This window comes from Macrotis lagotis, chromosome 4, assembly GCF_037893015.1.
Source record: "Macrotis lagotis isolate mMagLag1 chromosome 4, bilby.v1.9.chrom.fasta, whole genome shotgun sequence".
NCBI lineage: Eukaryota > Metazoa > Chordata > Mammalia > Peramelemorphia > Peramelidae > Macrotis > Macrotis lagotis.
In genome coordinates, this window is record NC_133661.1 from 23,943,029 (window position 1) to 23,963,210 (window position 20,182).

Sequence of the window (20,182 nt, forward strand, 5' to 3'; positions counted from 1 at the left end):
CAGCATTCTAGGATTTAGAGATGGAGGAAACCTTGGAAATGATCCTAGTCTAAGGGACCTTAATCATTTCTTTGCCATGGTCCAGGAGAAACCTCACAAGCCTTCTCCCATAGATGGTTTAAGGTTCACATGCATAATGGAAAGAAATGCTCCATTTCAGTTAGATGTTAGTGAAAATTCCCATCTACATTCACAGGCCCCTGGAAATCTACCCCCAGTTCTTAATCCCAAGATAAGAATTCAGTCCAAAGCATCCTATCATTATCATTATTATTACAGATCATAATGTCATAGATTAATATCTGAAAGATCTGGGTTCATATCCCTACTTCCTACCTGTGGGACCTTGGGCAACCTCAATGGCCATTTCCTCATCTGTAAAATGAAAGGGTTAAACTAGATGACCTCTCAAGTCTCTTTCAACTCCTTTGAGCCTAATTATCTGAAGAGATGACCCTACATTGTACAGGTGAAGTAGCGAAGCCCTAGAGAGGTAGAAGTGACTAGTTTGAAATCCTCTTAGCAGTAAGAGGCAGAATTCAGATTCAAAATTAGCTCCTTTGGGAGCGGCTAGGTGGCGCAATGGATAGAGCACTGGCCTTGGAGTCAGGAGTACCCGAGTTCAAATCCAGCCTCAGACACTTAATAATTACCTAGCCGTGTGGCCTTGGGCAAGACACTTAACCCCATTGCCTTGAAAAATCTAAAAAAAAAAAAAAAAATTAGCTCCTTTGGAAGGTTCACAGGGGAGGAAGTGAAGGTGGAAAGGGGAAGTTCCTTGCTTACTTCCAGCTATGTTGGAGACTAGATTATTTCTTTCATTTAGTGTTTCCTGATTCTAGGATGAATCTGGAAGGGATCTAGCCCATCCCCCTACCCCACATCCTGCTCATTTTTTTGTTTGTTTTTTACACATAAGGAAATTGAGGCCCAGCTGAGTGACCTGACTTTCCCAAAGGGTTCCCCCCAAGGCTGGGCTTTGAAACCAGTGCTATGATCCCAGTATTTGCCTCCTTCCCCTTCCATTCATGGGGTAAGGGATGGGGGCTTCTATGGGGATCTGGTAGGACTTTTTGGAACCCTCACTTTTGAACCCATTTGAACTTGAATGATCTCTGTGAGATATTAGTATAAAATCCTTCCTGCCTTTTAGTTGTTGAAAAGGGCAGGGAAGCTCTACTTTTAACTCCCTTGTAACTCAACCATCACCACCCAAAGACATCAATGGACATCAGGTGAGGTTGTAGGGTGATGAAGGAAAGGGAGAGAGCCCAGGATGGTACCCTTTCTCTCTACCAAGGCTTAGTGAATATTTAAGAAATGGATTCAGTAGCAAGTCACTGGGGCAGAACATTCCCTCCTGGCTCTGCTTGTCCCCTTATCCATTTGCCCCTACTGAGCCTCCTCACCCCTTTTCCTTCCCTTTTTCTGTATTGTCTTCCCATTTTAGAACCTAAACTCCTTGAGTGGAGGGCCTGGTGCTTGTTTATTAGATTTGTATTTCCATGGCTTAGGACAGGGGCTGGCCCAGAGAAGGTCCTCCGGGAAAGCTTGCCACCTTACCACCTCTGAGCCAGAAAATAGATAGAGACAAAAAGAGAAGAACCCCCACCTTCGTGCACCTTCCATTCTACTGTGCTATATTGGATTAGGGGGTTTGAGGTGTTCTTTTTCTTTCTCTGGTGTTTCTTACTTTGACTGGTACACAGCAGGCACTTAATGCATGCTTATTTACTGATTCCTGGAGGGAAATAGCATGTATCATAGAGAAGTAAATACAAAAAAAAAAAAAAAGTAAATACAAAGCTGCTTCCCAGCTGTGGAGAAGGCCCTAAAATCTGGGTGAGATCAAGAAAGGTCTGACCCAGAAGATTGCAGAAGGGAGCTGGGCATCCCAAGGGGCAAAAAGGAGGGTACTCCAGGCTCTACAGGCTAGGAAGAGTGGGAAACTTAGCCTCTTGAATGGCAGCTGAGGGATTTTTCCTCCTTCCTTGTTGCAGTTTCTGTAGGGCACCTAACTAAGCCCTGGGGAGCCGGAAGAAGAGAGAAAATTGGGGCTTTATCTGTTCTTTCTCTTCATCCACTAATTTGGTCAAAAATAGCTCTCTTGGGTTTGTCCAGCACAATTTGACCATCATAATTATTCGTGTGATTGGGGGGCCCATTATAGCCTTCAAAGTGCTCTCAACCTAAGGGGGCCTTTAAACATTCTGCCATCATAAAAACCAGCTCATAAAAAGCCCACACATTTCACATAGGCCTTTGATAACCCATCACAGGTAATGACCTTGAGTAACTAACAGCCTGTACCACATTCAAACCAGTCGCCTCCAGGTAAGTTTTTGTATCTTATTATCACCGGTCCAGTCACTCCGAGCCTTAGAAGACAACAATTTCTTTTCTTTTGGCTCCAATTGGCAACTCTCATGAGTCACTTGGAATGGCCTCTTGCTTCTCTGCCCATGCCTTTCTCCATACTAGTTTGACAAGATACTGGCATTCGTGTGGCATGACCTGGCTGGTACCAGAGATCTTGTTGGGGAGACTAGAATTAGGGAAGCTTTGAGGAAAAGTCATAAGAGTTAGGACCATATATTGAGCTAGAAGGGTTTCTAGAGTCCAGTCTTCCAATCAAAGAAGGCAACTGAGACAGAGAAAAGTTATGTGACTTGCCTGGATTTTAATTCAGATGTTCCTGATTCCAACTCCATTGCCCTGTCCACCACACCAATCTTCTCTTCCATCTTGGGTGATAAGACAAGCACACAGATGGGACAGAAAGACTTGCATTCTAATCCTCCTTGGGCACTGACCAGCTGTGTGTCTCTGGGCTGCTCATTTCCCACTTTGGCCTCAGGTGTCCCAAACAAGGACTTTATCAGCCTTAAGACTTTGGGGTCTGCTGATTACAAGTTTAGAATTACAAGTTCTGGTCCCATTCAAAGTAACCTCAAACAGTATAAAATACCTGGGAATCTATTTGCCAAGGCAGACTCAGCAACTTTTTGAAAACAATTATAAAACACTTCTCACACAAATTAAATCAGATTTAAATAACTGGGCAAACATCAACTGCTCATGGATAGGTCAAGCTAATATAATAAAAATGACAATCCTACCAAAACTAAACTACGTATTAAGTGCCATACCAATCAAAATTCCAAAAAATTACTTTAATGTTAGAAAAAATTGTAAGTAAATTCATATGGAGAAATAAAAAGTCAAGAATTTCCAAGGATTTAATGAAAAAAAAGTGCAAAAGAAGCGGGCTTAGCCCTATTTGATCTAAAATTATATTATAAAGCCTCAGTCATCCAAACTATCTGGTATTGGCTAAGAAACAGAGTGGTGGATCAGTGGAATAGACTAGGTGCAAGAGCAGGAAATGATTACAGTAATCTGCTGTTTGATAAACCCAAAGAGTCCAGCTATTGGGATAAAAACTCTCTCTTCAATAAAAACTACTGGGAAAATTGGAAGTTAGTATGTAAGAAATTTAGATTAGACCAACACCTCACACCCTATACCAAGATAAGATCCAAATGGATACAGGATTTAGACATAAAAAACAATACTATAAGCAAACTAGAAGATCAAGGACTAGCTTACCTGTCAGATCTATGGAAAGGGAAACAGTTTATGACCAATGAAGAGATGGAGAACATCATTAAAAACAAACTAGATGATTTTGATTACATCAAATTAAAAAGTTTTTGCATAGACAAAACCACTGTAACCAAGATCAAAAGAAATGTAGTAAACTAGGAAACAATCTTTACAACTAATGTTTCTGACAAAGGACTCATTTCTAAAATATACAGAGAACTGAGTCAAATTAAAAAAAAAGCCATTCCCCAATTGACAAATGGTCAAAGGATATGCAAAGGCAATTTACAGATGAGATCAAAGCAATCCATAGCCATATGAAAAATTGCTCTAAATCATTAACTTATTCGAGAAACGCAAATTAAAGCTTCTTTGAGGTACCACCTCACACCTCTCAGACTAGTCAATATGACCATAAAGGACAATGATCATTGTTGGAAGGGTTGTGGGAAATCTGGGACACTATTACATTGTTGGTGGAGCTGTGAACTCATTCAACCTTTCTGTAGAGAAATTGGGAACTATACCCAAAGGGCAACAAAAATGTGCATACCCTTTGATACAGCAATACCACTACTAGGTCTATACCCTGAAGAGATGATGAAAAAAAGGTAAAAATATCACTTGTACAAAAATATTCATAGAAGCAGCCCTGTTTGTGGTGGCAAAGAATTGGAAATCAAGTAAATGTCCTTCAATTGGGGAATGGCTTAGCAAACTGTGGTATACCTATGTCATGGAACACTATTGTTCTATTAGAAACCAGGAAGGATGGGAATTCAGGGAAGCCTGGAGGGATTTGCAAGAACTCTTGCTGAGTGAGATGAGCAGAACCAGAAAAACACTGTACACCCTAACAGCAACATGGGGGCAATGATCAACCTTGATGGACTCGCTCATTCCATCAGGACAACAATCAGGGACAATTTGGGGCTGTCTGTGATGGAGAATACCATCTGTATCCAGAGAAACAACTGTGGAGTTTGAACAAAGACCAAGGACTATTACCTTTAATTTAGAAAAAAAAATCTGATATCTTATTGTCTGATGTTGCTATCTCTTATACTTTATGTTTCTTCCTTAAGGATATGATTTCTCTCTTATCACATTCATTTTGGATCAATGTAAACCATGGAAACAATGTAAAGACTGACAAATTGCCTTCTGTGGGGGGGGTGGGGGGAAGGAAGTAAGATTAGGGGAAAAATTATAAAACTCAAAATAAATAAAATCTTTAAAAAAAAAATACAAGTTCTGAGGGTCCCTCAAAGGCTTCAGTGATTCCTGGCTCTCTGTGAAGTTGGCAGTCTTCTATGGTGCTGGGGCTTGAGGACAGGCAAGGGGACCTGGAGGTGGGGGAAGGGACAATTTTTCAAGGTCTCACTAAGGGCCCATTTCCCTGGTGGTCATGTACTGACCACATCACTTCAAACAACTTAAGTCTCTCATTCAAATTCTTTGGAGAATTTTTTCTATTGCATTTGTAAAACTACAAAAAACAGCTGATTAAAAAACATGTTAGTTGAGTGGTTGCTGGATTCACTGGAGCAAACTTTCAACTCCCTGCCTTTGGGTCTCTCTTCCTTCTCCACTAAGGCACAGACAAACCATTGATTTTGGAGGAGAAGGAATATCAGGTATGCTTTCTCTGACCAAGCTGGAACCCACAGATAGGGAGGCTTTTCTGATTTACCATCCTGTGGGCAACAGAATAGTTCCTGCCACCTCCCACTATTACTCTTCCCATGTGAACAGTGTCCAACCTAGTTCAAATCCAGCCTCAGACACTTACCAGCTGTGTGACCTTGGGAAGGTCATTTCACTCTGTTTGTCTCAGTTTCTTCATCTGTAAAATGAGTTGGAGATGGAAATACAAAACATTCCAGGACCTTAGCCAAGAAAACCCCATTTGGGGGTCATGAAAAGTCAGACTTGACCAAAAATAATTGAATATCTTCTTTAAATCATTTTGTATTTCATTAGTTCTGTATATACTATTCTCCTAATAGAATATAAGCTCTTTGAGGATGGGATGGTTTCATTTGTTTGTATTTTTATCCTCAACACCCATCATCTCACATTGCAGTTAGGACTCCTGAGTTCTCTGGATGGTGCTGGTCAATGAATATTATTGAATTTAAGTAGATAACAGAATTTAAATCCAGTTCTTCTGGCTCCAGATCCAGGGTTCTTTACATTCTACCATGAATGCCCCAGTGGGGAGACTTTAGAGGGAGATTCCCAGTCTCCTGGAGATGGGGGGACTAAATGAATGCATCCCCAGGTTTTTCCTGGCCATGAACGTGTCTTTTCCAGGATGTTGAAGGTTTTATTTTTGGTGGTGTCGTTTATTTTGACATGACCCTCATTTCCAAACATCTCCCCCAGCTCTGGAGGCCAAGGGCAAGCCACAAAGGAAGCAGCTCCTTAAAGAACAAAGTTCTCAAGGCTCTTGGGGGTCCAGACAGCCTTCCCACAGTGGCAAGGCAGCACATGCACACTGGGGTACAGACTGTACAGCCAGAGGCAGCCAGCCATGGCACATTATCTCTCAGCTCTTCGGGGAAAAAAGGTCTAAAAATAGCATTTGACAATTTTAAGCCAAACTGACCTCCAGGGCTCCAGAGACAGGTCTCACCCCAGTGGGTGTGCAGCAGCTAACTGGACCTTGTGGGAAGGACCAGGACAGGTGAGTCCAGAAGAAGCAGCTGTGTCTGAAGACAAATGAAGGCCGGGGGCAGGCAGCTTCTTTATCTGACCCTTCCTCAAACTAGCCATGACTCTGGATGGGTTGGTTTGTTTAAATCTCATTTTCCTCATTCAATAGTTGTTATGCAGTCAGGGACAAAGTAGATGCTCTGGATGGGAATATAAAAGCAATGCAATTACTACCCTCATGGACCTTAGATTCTATTAAAGAGATAAATAAATACTGAGTAATCAAGAAGAAGGGGGCCAGGAGGGCAGGAAAGACCCGAGCTGTGGTTTGAACCTCAGTGAGCTGGAAGGGAAGAGGGAGAGCATTTCAGCCAAGGGAAACATTTATAAAGTCAGGATGTTAGACAAGGCCATCGTCGAGCTCCCCCCTCCTAGGAGTCTGTGAAATGCCATATTTTGATTTCCTTTGAACAGAAGTAAACCAGGTCTTCTCTGTGGGATAATGGAAAAACCATTAACTTGGTATCTGAAGACCCCAACTTAATGCTGGCTCTGTGATTTTCTATCTGTATCCCCTTCATTGGAAGTAGCTAGGTGGTTCAGTGGATAGAGTGTTGGGACTGGAGTCAGGAAACCCTAAGTTCACATCCAACCCCAAATCCTTACTAGCTGTATGACCCTGGGCACGTCACTTAGCCTGTTTGCCTCATCCACTGGAGAAGTATCTTGTGGATTGTACTGGCATGGTATGGTCCATGGGGACACAACTGATCAAAGAGAAGAACAGTCATCTTAGACAAGTCACTTTTCTCATGGTGCCCATTTCTTCATCTATAAAATGATGGGTTTGGCTGGGTGGCCTCTTCAGTCCCATCAGCTCAAAATCTAGGATCTTGTTGGTGCTCCTATTACTGGCCCTGGATCAAAAAACTGATAAGTGTCTGCACCAGGCTTCAGATTAGGTCTTGCTGATTTCTTACCTAGCACTGGAAGCAAGGCCACCTCTGTGGGAAGCCAGAAGAATCATTTCTTAGAAAGGTGACTACAAAAAAAAAAAAAAAAGGAAGAAGAAATGAGATTACAAGAGCAAACCAAATGACCAAAGGACAATCTGCTACTCAACATGCTGTCTGGGACAGGGAGTCTGCAGCCCCAAGAGCAGGGAGAGGCGAGTCTCTGCTAAATGTCCTGGAGTTGTTGACTGGAGGACTGGGCTGCCCTGGATCCAGCCCCATAGAACCCAGGTCTTGAGCCCGAGGCATGAGATCCGGGCTATGGCCTTTGCTCTGAATGAGATTTAGAAGAAGCAGGTGCTGTGAGCAGATGAGCAAGGCAAGGAGCATCTTGAGCTCCAGCGGCCATGCCAGAATAGCTAGAAGTGACTAAAAGACATCCATCACCTCAAAGTTCAGCCCTGGGCCCTGGGTCATTTATCTCTCCCTTCTTTATTTTCCAGTCATGCATTGGAGCAAACACCCTTAAAAATGAAATGATTGCAGTCTTCAAGGGGCGGGGCAGATGAAAGAGCCAGAATTCTCCCTATGAGTTGGGGAAGGGGTCCCCCAACTGCCACCTTTCCTCTCTCCCATCCATCCTCCCCACAGCTGCCCCAGAAACCAAGGGAGTGGATTACATCAGAGCCTTTCTCAAGAAGCTTCACGGCTTCAAACATGACCTCCAGAGCAGGCAGAGCAGGGTTTCTTAACTATATTTCAATAGAATTGGTTTCTTTTGTATTTCAATGCATTTTATTTTATGCATTTAAAAATATTATTCTGAGAGGGGGTCGATGGGTTTCATCAGCCTGCCAAAGGCTTCTAGAACACACAAAAAAGTGAAGAATCCTTATTCTAGAATACAATAACAATTCCTTCTTTTGACTTTTGCTCCTTGGCTCCCACCCTTCTTTCCAGACTACTTTCCTTGTCTTCATGCCATGCCCTATCTTACATTCCAGCCCAATGCCTCTGTTCCCCATCTATTGCATCTCTGACCTCGGGGCTTTAGCACAAGCTACTCCCCAAGCCTGGCCACCTTTGCCTTTCTCCTACTCTTCTACCTTTACCACTTCTTACATTAGATTTATCTTGAATCACCACCCATAACTAACATACATTTTATACTAACTTATCGGTATACCCCAGGAGGAGGTAAACTTCTCTTAGTCAAGGACCAGGTTCATCTTTGTCTTCACATCTCCACAAATTACCCCAGCATCTGGTGCAAAGCAATAAAAGCTTGTGATGAACCAAAGGGAAGCTCAGCCCATAGAGCATAATTGTGACAACTAGAAACCTCAAGAGACTGGACCAATGAAACATGGGCTCACAGATGGGAGAAGAGTGGGTCAAAGTGCCCTGGATTCCTGCTGAGCAGTGCCCAGGCCTCCAGCCTGGCCTGGCCTTCTCTAGGGAACATGCCAGGGCTCATTAGAACCTGAATCCCAGTTGCCCCATTCACTGCAAATCATAAACACGACTGTCTAGTCTTAGACAAAAACCCTGTTCAATTAATCACAATGACATTGAGAGTAATGAGAAAAAGATGGATGTACATCACCTTCGCCACAGAGTGAAAAGATACTACATGTGTCGTGCTGGCTGCATATGACATTCAGTAGGGACTCAGGACACACTGGCTGAATGGTCATCGATCCTGCTCTGCATTTTACCTCATTTTACACACAAAACACACATACATATGCCACACATGTATGCACATATCCACACTCCACAGACCACACACACACACACACACATATGCATACATTTACATACACATCACACACACACATACACACACTCACAATGTTTACTCTATTTCAGAATTTGAGAGTGAACTATTTTCAAGTCAATTAGAGTTCCTGAAGGAACCCATTAGTTTTTCTGGGATCCAAATGAGACCTTGGTTCTACCCTATCTCTTGTCTCAAGTCCCCTCCCTCCATTTTTCCCTTGAGCTTTGTCTTCATTGATTGGATTTGCTATCAGATCCCCTAGAGAGGCTGGTCTCACAAGGGAAGGTCTCAGAGGGAAGCCTCAGACACAGCCTGTAGCTCAATCAGAAGACGGATTCTCCTGGATGATTCTGTCCCACTCAGGCTTGATCCTGCAGCCCCAGACCTACCTTGAAAGCATCATGGCCAACATTTTTTTTTGGCTTCATAGACTCAAATTTTCCCATTTATTTTCACTTTTTTAAATAAATATTTTGTTTTCCAATACTATTTTTTGTTTTCCAAACTACAATAGTAGTTTCTACCTATTATCTTTTATAAAGTTTTGAATTTTACAATTTTTCCCCACCCTCCCTTCCCTCCCTCCACCCCCCACCAAAGGCAATCAGATAATCTTTACATTGTTTCTATGCTATACATTGATCAAAACTGAATGTGTTGAGAGAAAAATATCCTTGAGGAAAAAATAAAACATTAGGGATAGAAAAATGATGTAGTACATATGACAACTTTTTTTTAATTGAAGTTAATAGCCCTTGATCTTTGTTCAAATTCCACAATTCTTTCTCTGGATACAGATAGTATTCTCCATTGCAGACAATCCCAAATTATCCCTGGTTGTTGCCCTGATGGAATGAGTGAGTTCATCAAGGTTGATCATCACCCCCATGTTGCTGTTAGGGAGTATGATGTTTTTTTTTTTGCTTTTGCTCATCTTGGTGAGCTTCAGTTCATGCAAATCCCTCCAGACTTCTCTGGAATCCCATCCCTCCTGATTTCTAATAAAACAATAATGTTCCATGACATACATACACACATCCCCTCTGTTTCCAGTTCTTCGTGACCAACTCTTGAGAGGCTAAGGGAACAACTAAAAGGATTCCTCTGGCAGAGGAACTTCAAGCCTCTCCAGAGACCACTATGCCATCTACAGTGGCTTCACTGAGCTGCCACATTCTGCCTCTCACTCCACCGCTGGAAGATGCCACTGGCCAGATGCCTAGCATAAGCCATCTTCCACCACCATATCCTGCAGTTAATTACCACCCTAGCTAACATGGCATTTCCAGATGGTACTCATGCTTCTCCTTCCTTGGCCAATGTTACAAATTATTTGGGATGAAATTTCAGAAAGTGTCTAAACAAACTAGCAAAAATATCAATTTGCAAACAAGAAAACCCCAAGGCCAATGCCCCATTCTTTTTTTTCTTTTAAACTAAGATTGGATTGGTAAGGAGCTAGAGATGTTATCCAATCCATTCTCTAGCCACACTTACATCTTAAAATAATTGAACCTTAGAGTTAGAAGAGATGTTATAAGCGATCAAACCACATTCCCTGATGCTACAGATGAGATTCAGAGGTTAAGTGACTTGTCAAAGGCCCCCACATGAGAGGCCTAAATCCCATCTCCTCCCACAAGAGTTTCAGCACCCAACCCTGTGCCCAGAAGGCCATCCTCCATCATCAGAGAGAGGGGGAACTGTCTTCAGGGGTTAGAAGGGGGTCATGTCGAAGAAGGAAGAGATTTCTATTCTTCTAAGCTCCAATGGCAGAAGGAGAAATGACAGGCACAAGTGGGAAAAAGGTAGGTTTTGATCTGATAGATCTTCTGCCGGAGGAATCCTCTTAGTTGTTCCCTTAGCTTCTCAAGAGTTAGCCATGAAGAATTGGAAACAGAGGGGATGTCCATCAATTGGGGAATGGCTGAACAAATTGTGGTATATATATAAAAGTATCCTAATAATTCAAGTTGCCCTCCAGCAGCATGGGTCTTTAAGGAAAAGTCAAGGCAATTGTTTGACATATTGATTTATTATATATATATATACATATATATATATATATATATATCTCGAGGGGAAACTTACTCAGAGAGAGCCATTGAGTCCATTCTGCCTCAGATTTCACAACTTTTTTATTTTGCCATTTGATAAAATATATATATATATATATATATATATATTCAAGGTCTGAACCCTTGCTTCTTCTAAACCCTTCTCCTGACTTATTTAATCCTCCCTCTCCAATACCATATAAACAACCACATTTTAAATCACTTGTCTTCAGGCTCACCTGAACTGACAGGATTTCTTTCTATGTGTCACAGATATTCAAAAGCAGCTTTTCTGAGGAATACAGTATACCAATCTGCATCCCTAGAACAAGCTGATGGAAGAGCCCACACTGGGCACTAACTGGGCCAAACCAGAAGGGTTTAGGAAAACAGTTTTACAAGGAAGCCAGACCAGTCATGAGCCTATGGAAGCACCCCTCAAAGGGGAGGTGAATCGGGAGTTACATCTCTGCCATGCCTACTCTCTAAACTTCAACCCACTTTCCTCTGGTCAGATTGGTCAGACAGTGTATCATCTTATTAAACATTCCTTTATAAAATCTAATTAAGTTTGGTTGACAAATGGAGAGCAAGTGATCATTGGGGAGAGGAAGTGTTTCCATATGAAGGCTCAAGAGTCATGATAACATCAGACCACTCCCCAGACTCCTCAGAGAGACTCTTGGAAACCTAAAAGTAAAGGTAGCACCCTGCTTTGGAGACATGGTCTGTTAGAATGACTGGAGGTCCATCACCTGCACTACAAGAGTACAAATGTTGTTTCAGTCGGGTCTGATTGTCTGTGATCCCATCTTGAAGTGGATAGCCATTTCCTTCTCAAGTTCATTTTACAGATAAGAAAACTGAGGCAGACAGGATGATGTGACTTGTCTAGGGTCAGATCACTGGAAAGTGTCTGAGGTCAGATTGGATTTCAGGAAGATGAGTTTTCCCCAGACTCAGCACTCTAACCACTTTACCACCTAGCTGACCCAGTATGAATAGTAGCTTCAAAGAGGAAGAAAGGCATTTGAAAATTGGGGAATAAAGGACAGCCTCTGGCAAAAGGTGGAATTTGAGCTGAGATAGAACCAGAGAAGCTAGAAAGTAGAGGGGGAAGGGGCAGGTGGAAAAAACAATCCAAAAACACAAACATAGCAGTTAGAATGTTGGGGTCAAGGACTTGGCAAGAGGCCAGTGAAGCTCATTCATTGACTCAAGGACTTGAGGAGAATATAAAGAACATTAAATACAAACAGAGGAGTTGATAGTTTATCCCAGAGGCACAGGGATGCTGCTGGGCAGGGTTGACTTGGTCTGACCTACACATCAGAACCAGCCCCTTGGAAACTGAGTAGACATCAGAGTGGGGGGTGGGGAAAAGTGGAAGAACAGAGATGGGTGAGAAGGCTATTGCAGTGGTCCATGGGAGATAGGGTGAGGGCTGAATTCCCCCTGACTTAAGACCTTCAAAATCAAGAGTTCTCTACTTTGGGGTCACCTTGAAACAGCCAAATGCCCTTGAAACTTGCTCACCCTGAAAATTCCAACCCCCTCGCTCACCATTTCTCTCACTGATGAGCTACCTGGGAGCGTCCATGGTGTAGATGAGCTCAGACTGACCTCTGGACATCAGGCGGTGGCTAGGTGGAGTCAGGAAGATCAACCTCCAGAGTTCAAATCTGACCTCAGACACTGAGGAACTGGGTGACCCTAGGAAAGTCACTCAATCCTGTTTAAATCAATGTCTTCATCTGACCATTCCAGGATTTTGGCCAAGAAAACTCCAAATGAGGCTAAGAAGACCTGGATGGTGAAATAACAACTTTCCTCCTCCAGTTCCCTCTTCAGCTCTGTTTTGCATCTTGTCTCTTCTCATTGGAATGTAAGCCCCTGGAAGGCAGGAACTCTCTTTTTATTTACAATTTCATCCCCAGGGTTTAATAGAGTTCCTGGCCTTAGTAAGCATTTAAATACTTCTTTTCTTCCTTCCTGTCTTGCTGTCTTCCTTCATATCCTCCTTCCTTCTTTCTTTCTTTCCCTTTCTTTAGTTCCATTCTCCTTCCTTCTTTTTTTCCTATTTTCTTGCCATTGGTGCAATCCATCTTTCCTAGGTAAAGAATGGGCATTTCAGGCCCTGGCCTTAAGGTCTTCTAGTGGGTAAACATTTCTTAAGCCAGTATAATGTGACTAATCAATCGTGTGTTACAGAGTTGAAGATGTCAGGAAAGAAATAGTAATTACAGGAGGGAAAAGTAAAAGGGGGGAAAAGAGGAAAGAATTGAGCATACATGGAAAGCCAGTTAAGTCTAAGATGAGTGGAAGAATATGGTCAAGCTGCATAAACATTTTGGTTGTGGGTGTCTGTGGTGGGGATTATATTTGAGGCTAGTAAAGCTGGCTGATGGTGAAGCTTTTGAGAACTGTACACAGTATTTTTATTACAGTATTTTACTTCAAGTTCCAAACAGTTTTTCTAGCATACATTAAATATATGTCTGTGCACACATATTCATAAACATACATATAAAAAAAAACCCTTGATCCCCTGCCCAAGCGAATACCACTCATGTTTTGCCTAACTCCAACCTTAGAGCATTCTCACTATTACTGCCTCTGCCTCTGCCTCTCCTCCTCCTCATGGTATTTCTGAATGGAACCCAACCATGCTGATTTGGGTACAGATTCATGCTACTAAATCTCTACTCTCTAGCAAAGTTTTGTTCCTCTCTAATTGATTCCCCACTTCTTGCCCTAAAAAGTCAATTCCAAGCCTTTTCTTCTCCCCTTAAAACTTCCATGCCTCCTCCAGTCTCAGCTAAAACCCTGGCTTCTTACTTCACTGAGGAGAAATTGAGGCCATTAGTGATAGACTTCTCCCAATTTTTTCATTCAAAATCCTTTGATTATCTCTTTACTCTAGGTATCTAATAAAGAGACAGCCCTTCTACTTGCTAAGGTCAATCTTTATACATATAGCCTCCCTCCCTTCCTACCTACCCTCTCCCCTCCCTGAGATGGTAAGTAATCAGATATAGGTTATAGATGTGCAATTATGCAAAATATTAGTTGTTGTGTACAAGAAGATTCAAATAAAAGGCAAAAAATGAAAGTGAAAAATAGCATACATCAGTCAGTATATAAACAGTATCAATTCTTTCTTTGGAGGTGGATAATATATGCATTATCATTAGTCCTTTGGGATTGTCTTGTGTCATTGTATTGCTGAGAAGAACTAAATCATTTACAGTTCTTCATTGAACAATATTACGGTTACCATGTAACACTGTTCTCCTTGTTTTGTTCACTTCATTATGCATCAGTTCATGTGAGTCTTCAGGTTTTTCTGGAATCATCTTGCTCATCATTACTTATAGAGCAATATTATTCCATCACAATCATATACCACAGCTTGTTTAACTATTTCCCAATTGATGAGCATTCCTCTGATTTCCAATTCTTTGGTACCATAAAAGCTGCTATAAAGATTTTTGTTCAAGAAGGTCCTTTCCCCTTTTTTTCTATCTTTGTGATATAGATCTAACAGTGGTATTTCTGGATCAAAGTGTATGCACAGTTCTATAGGCCTTTGGGTATAATTCCAAATTGCTCTACAGAATGGTTGGATCAGTTCACAACTCTTCAATAAGGCATTAGTATCCCAATTTTCCCACATCCCTTCGAACATTTCTCATTTTCCTTTTTTTTGGGGGGGGGTCATATTACCCTATCTGATAGGTATGAGGTGGTATCTCAGAGTTGTTTTAATTTCCATTTCTCTGATCAATAGTAATTTAAAGCACTTTTTCATATGACTATAGATAGCTTTTATTTCTTTGTCTGAAAATTTTGGGGAATAACTTGTATTTTTATAAATTTGATTGTTTTCTATATATTTGAGAAATGAGGCCCTTTTTTCTTTTTAAAAATCAAATTAGCAGCTCATCTATTTTATTGTTATTGTTTTTTCCATAAAACATGTTTTTAGTTTTATTAATTAGTTCAATGGTTTTTTTTTTAACTTCCAATTTTATTAATCTCTCCTTTGATTTTCAGGATTTCCAATTAGTTGTTTGAGTTTTTTAATTGTTCTTTTTCTATTTTTTTTTAAGTTGCATGACCAATTCATTGTTCTGTTTTTTTCCTCTGTTTTAGTGATGCTTGCAAGCAATTAGAGAGAAAAATTTTCCTCTAGGTATCACTTTGTCTGCACCCCATAAATTTTGGTACGTTGTCTCAATGTTGTCATTTTCTTTAAAGAAGTTATTGATTGTTCCATGAGTTGTTCTTTGACCTACTTGCTTTTCAGCACTGAATTATTTAATTTCTAATTAATTTTAATCTCTCTTCCTATTGTCCAATATTAAATGTAGTTTTTATTGCATTATGCCCTGAAAAGGATGCATTTACTATTTCTTCTTTTTTACATTTGATTGTGAGGTTTTTTATGCCCAAATACATGGTCAATTTTTGTCTAGGTGCAATATACTACTTAGAAAAAGGATATTCCTTTCTGCTGCCATTCAATTTTCTCCAGATAGCAATCATATCATATTCTGGAATTTTACTCACCTCCTTAACTTCTTTACTGTTTATTTTTAGTTATATTTATTTAGTTCTGAGAGGGGAAAGTTGGGGTCCCTCACTATTATAGCTTCATTATCTCTTTCCTCCTGTAACTCAGTTAATTTTGCCTTCAAACTGCTATATCATTTGGTGCATATATGTTTAGTATTGAAATGACTTTACTCACTATAGTACCTTACAGCAAAATATAGATTCTTTATCTCTTTTAATTTGCTTTTGCTTTGCAACCTCTCCTTTCTTTGCTTCAGCTGGAGTATAATAGATTCTGTTTCAACCCTGAACTTCTACCCTGTCTGTATCTGTCTGTTTAAAATATATTTCTTGTAAACAACATATTGTAGAATTCTGGTTTTTAATCCATTCTGCTATCCACTTTGGTTTTATGGGTAAGTTCATCTCATTCACATTTAGAGTTATAATAAATATGTATTTCCCTTCAAGTTATTTTTGCTTGTTTATCCCCCCCCTCTCTCAAATCCCACCTTTTCCCCTCCTCACAAGGGTTTTACTTCTAATCAGCACCTTCCTCAATATACTTCCCATTTATCAGTATTTTCTTCCCCCTTTATTAGCCCAATATCTTTTTACTTTCTTATAGGATAAGATGAATTTCTACATTCAACTTAGTGTATATGTTATTCCCTCTATGAGCCAAATTTGATAAGAGTTAGGATTAAGCTTTTCCCTCCACCCCACCCCACCCCCATCTTCCCCTCTATTATAATAGCTCTTTCATACTTCTTTTATGTGGGATAATTTATCCCATTCATTCTCCCTCCTCCTTCTTCCAGTGCAATGTTCTTTCTCACCCCTTTATTTTGTTTTTGAGGTTACATCCCACCAGTCATCTCGTATCCACACCCTCTGCCTACATATACTAACTTCTAATTGTTCTTATAGTAACAAAGTTTTTAAGAGTTACAAATGTTATCTTCCCATACAGAAATATAAACGGTTTGAGAATGTTCAATTTCTTATGTTTTCTCTTTACTATTTCTTTTTAAACTTCTTTATGTTTTCCTTGAGTCTTATATTTGGAGTTCAAATTCTTTTATTCAGTTTTGATCTTTTAATTAGAAATATTTTTTGTTAAATATTTTGTTAAATATCTGATTTTTCCCCACTGAAAAATTATATTCAATCTTGGTGATTCTTGATTGTAATCCTAACTCCTTTGCCTTCTGTTACAGCATACAATATACAAGACCTCCAGTTCTTTAATGTGGAAGCTACCAAATCCTGTGTCATCCTGACTGTAGCTCCATGATATTTGAAGTATTTCTTTTGGCCTGCTTGTAGTGCTTTCTCTTTGATCTGTGAGCTCCAGAATTCGGTTATGGCATTCTGGGGAGTTCTCATTTTGGGTATCTCTTTCAGGTGATGATCAGTGGATTCTTTCAATTTCTATTTTGCCCTCTAATTCTAGTATATCAGGGCAATTTCTTTGATAATTTCTTGAAAGATGTTGGTTGTCCAGGCTTTTTTTTAATCATGGTTTTCAGCTAGTTCCATAATTCTAATATTATCTCTCCTGGATCTATTTTCTAGGTCAGTTGTTTTCCCATTGAAAAATTTCACGTTTTCTTCTATTTTTTTTACTTTTTCATTTTATTTTATTGTATCTTGATGATGGAGTCATTAGTTTCTCTTCTAATTTTTAAAGAATTATATTCTTCAACCAATTTTATTTTATTTTATTTTATTTTTTAGATTTTTCAAGGCAATGGGGTTAAGTGGCTTGCCCAAGGCCACGTGACTAGGTAATTATTAAGTGTCTGAGGCCAGATTTGAACTCAGATACTCCTGACTCCAAGGCCAGTGCTCTATCCACTGCACCACTTAGCCACCCCAATTTTATTCTCTTAGGAATCATTTTCGTCAGTAAATTGTTGTTTATCTTTTTCCATCCTATTGACTTTTTAAATGATTCTCTTGATTACTCTCATTTCTTTTCCCAAGTTTTCTTTCACTTCTCTAATTTGCTTTTTAACTCCTTTTTAACTTCTTCTAGAAATTCTTTTTAAAGCCTGAAACTAAATTATATCTTTCTTCACATATAGCCATTTTGACACTATTGTCTTCTAAGTTTGTCATGATCCTCCCTATTACAATGGGAACTTTCTATAATCAAGGTTTTTGGGGGTTTGGTTTTTTTTAATTATACATTTTTCTGCCTTTCTTTTTTCCACTTGGTGTTTTTACCTGAGAGCTGGGCTCTGGTCATACATTGTTCCAAGCTTTTTGTCCTTGAGTTCTGAGTTTTACTGCTAGCTCTTACTGGACTTTAGGGTTTATGTGCTTGCTTTCTCTAAGGGTAGGCTTCCCTTCTGGCTTGTACTAGGGGTGAGATCTCCCTGTTGGCCTCCTTTGGGTATAGTATTTATCTGCTGACCTACCCTAGGGATAGGGTCCTACTGCAAGGTTGCCATGGAAATAAAGTCTCTCTGCTGGAGAGTCCTAGAGTCAGGGTCCCATGTTGGTCAGTCCCAGGGCAGGGTTTCAATACTAGTCAGCAGGGGATCAAGGTCTTGTTGGTGGCTTGGAGGTGGGGACCCTGGGATAGGGTCTTGCTGGTAGATTGCCCCAGGCTTGGACCTTTGCTTCAGGCCCCTGCTATGAGGCTGGCTGCTACTGCTGAGGCTGCTGCTGCTCTTGAACCTCACTCCTATCACACCCCAATGAAACAGAACTTTCCTGCTCCTAGATCAATTCTGTGACAGTTTTCTAGTTGTTTGGAGGGGAATTTGGGAGGGCTTCAGAGGCTTCTGTTAACATGGCACTGGAAGCCCAAACTTCATTTTTCTTGCACTTTTCAATACATTCTCCACTCAGCTGCCAAAATGAGTTTACTAATGTGTGGATCTGCTCATGTCACACCTCTGCTCCCCCAGAACTCTAGGTCGTCTATCCCCTTGGCCCCATCTACCTTGCCAGACATTTTCCATAGACCTCACTCCTCTTTACACACTTCTCAGTTCATCTAGTCTAACCTCATCTTCCTCATACCTGTCAGCTGCCCCCCATGTCTGCAGTGTGCTGCCCCCCCCGCCATCTGCAGAGTTCTTCACAGCATCTTGGAGCTGTTGGTTTTCTTCTAGACTAAGCTCCAATGTCATTTCCTGCCCAAGGACTTTTTTGGTACTTCAAGGGGCTGAAACCTCCCCCAAAGGTAGCATTGTGCCTGTTTATCTCTATGTGAACCTACTGTCTCCTCCATTAGAGTGTAAGCTCCCTGAGGGCACAGGCTATCTCACTTTTGTCTTTGTAGCTCCAGCACCTGCCACCTAGGAGGTGGCTAATAAATGCTTATGACTGATTGAAGGTGATATTTGTAGTATTAGTTTTTTGTAGTATTTTTCCTTAAAATGCCAATTTTCAAATTGTGTGATTTTCTTCCCAAGTGGGAACTCATTTAATGCTATCCCAATCCTCAAATATATCTTTGATAAAGGCAGTGGAAACTGTGGATTATAGAAAATTATACAAAAATTCACTTTGCAGTAAAGTTGACTTTAAAGTATATGATTGATTGGTAAGGAATGTCTGACATTTACCGAGCACCTTCAAGAATATGAAGGATTGTGCAGACATCTCCCTAAGCCTCCTAATGGTTCAATGAAGTAGATATTAGCCTCATTTTATAGATGGGGAGACTGAGGCTCATAGAAGTTATGTAATTAGCCCCTGGTGACAAGGTTCATGGTCATCAGAGGCAGAATTCAAACTTAAGTTTTCCTGGCTCTATGTCCACAAGGCCATGACTTCCCACTCTCAGGTCAAAGTTCTCACCCAGTGATATGGGTAGCACTCCTGGAGTATGATAGCAAATTGAGTTTAGAATATATCAGGGCTTGTACTTTGGGGGGCAATTTACTTGCAATAGTTATTTTTTTAGAAAGAACAGAATAAGCAATGGGATGCTATTTTACCATAAGAAATGACAAACATGAAGAATTCAGAAAAACATGGAAGACCTTTGCATGAACTGATACACAGTAAGAAAGCAGAACCATGGAATAACTGCAATAATACTGACAAAAAAAATTCACTGAAAGGCAGAGAGATTCATGGTAAGTACAATGACTGAGGATATAGGAGGGGAAAACCTCACTCCCTGAGTGAAGAGATGGGGAATTAGAAATATAGAAGGCTGCGTATACAATCACTTGTGGTTGCTATGTTGGTTTTTCTTAACTTTTCCCTGTGTTACCAGGAGGGTTCAGTAACAGAGGATGGTTTTAAGAAAAGACTCTGATGTAAAAACAAAAGATATTAATACAACTTTAAAGAAAAGAACAGGATATCAGTGCATAGTTGTTTCTAGTAGAAGAACACTTAAATCAGTCAACTAGTTATTCTGATCATTTATTATATTAAAGGTTTATAATTAGTAGCTACTGGTGAAATAGATAATCTTTTCCATTTCTTGCTTCAATTTGAAAATCACTTAACTCCTGTAATTCCTAACTTGCAATGAGCCAGTCATAAGAGGGGGAAAAACAAAGGTCCCCAAGTAGTAAAGAAGAGGAAAATTCAGA

At 40.4% G+C, this 20,182-nt stretch overlaps 1 long non-coding RNA gene across 1 annotated transcript in view; it reads right to left on the bottom strand.

Annotated features, from left to right (window-relative positions):
• The window catches only part of LOC141520644 (uncharacterized), an 85,186-nt gene that overhangs the window by 13,803 nt on the left and 51,201 nt on the right, over positions 1–20,182 (bottom strand). Inside the window, exons 5-6 of the long non-coding RNA XR_012477694.1 lie at positions 7,245–7,306; positions 5,399–6,464 (exon numbers count right to left, since the gene is read on the bottom strand). This is a non-coding gene — a long non-coding RNA (uncharacterized LOC141520644). The remainder of the gene's footprint in view (positions 1–5,398; positions 6,465–7,244; positions 7,307–20,182) is intronic.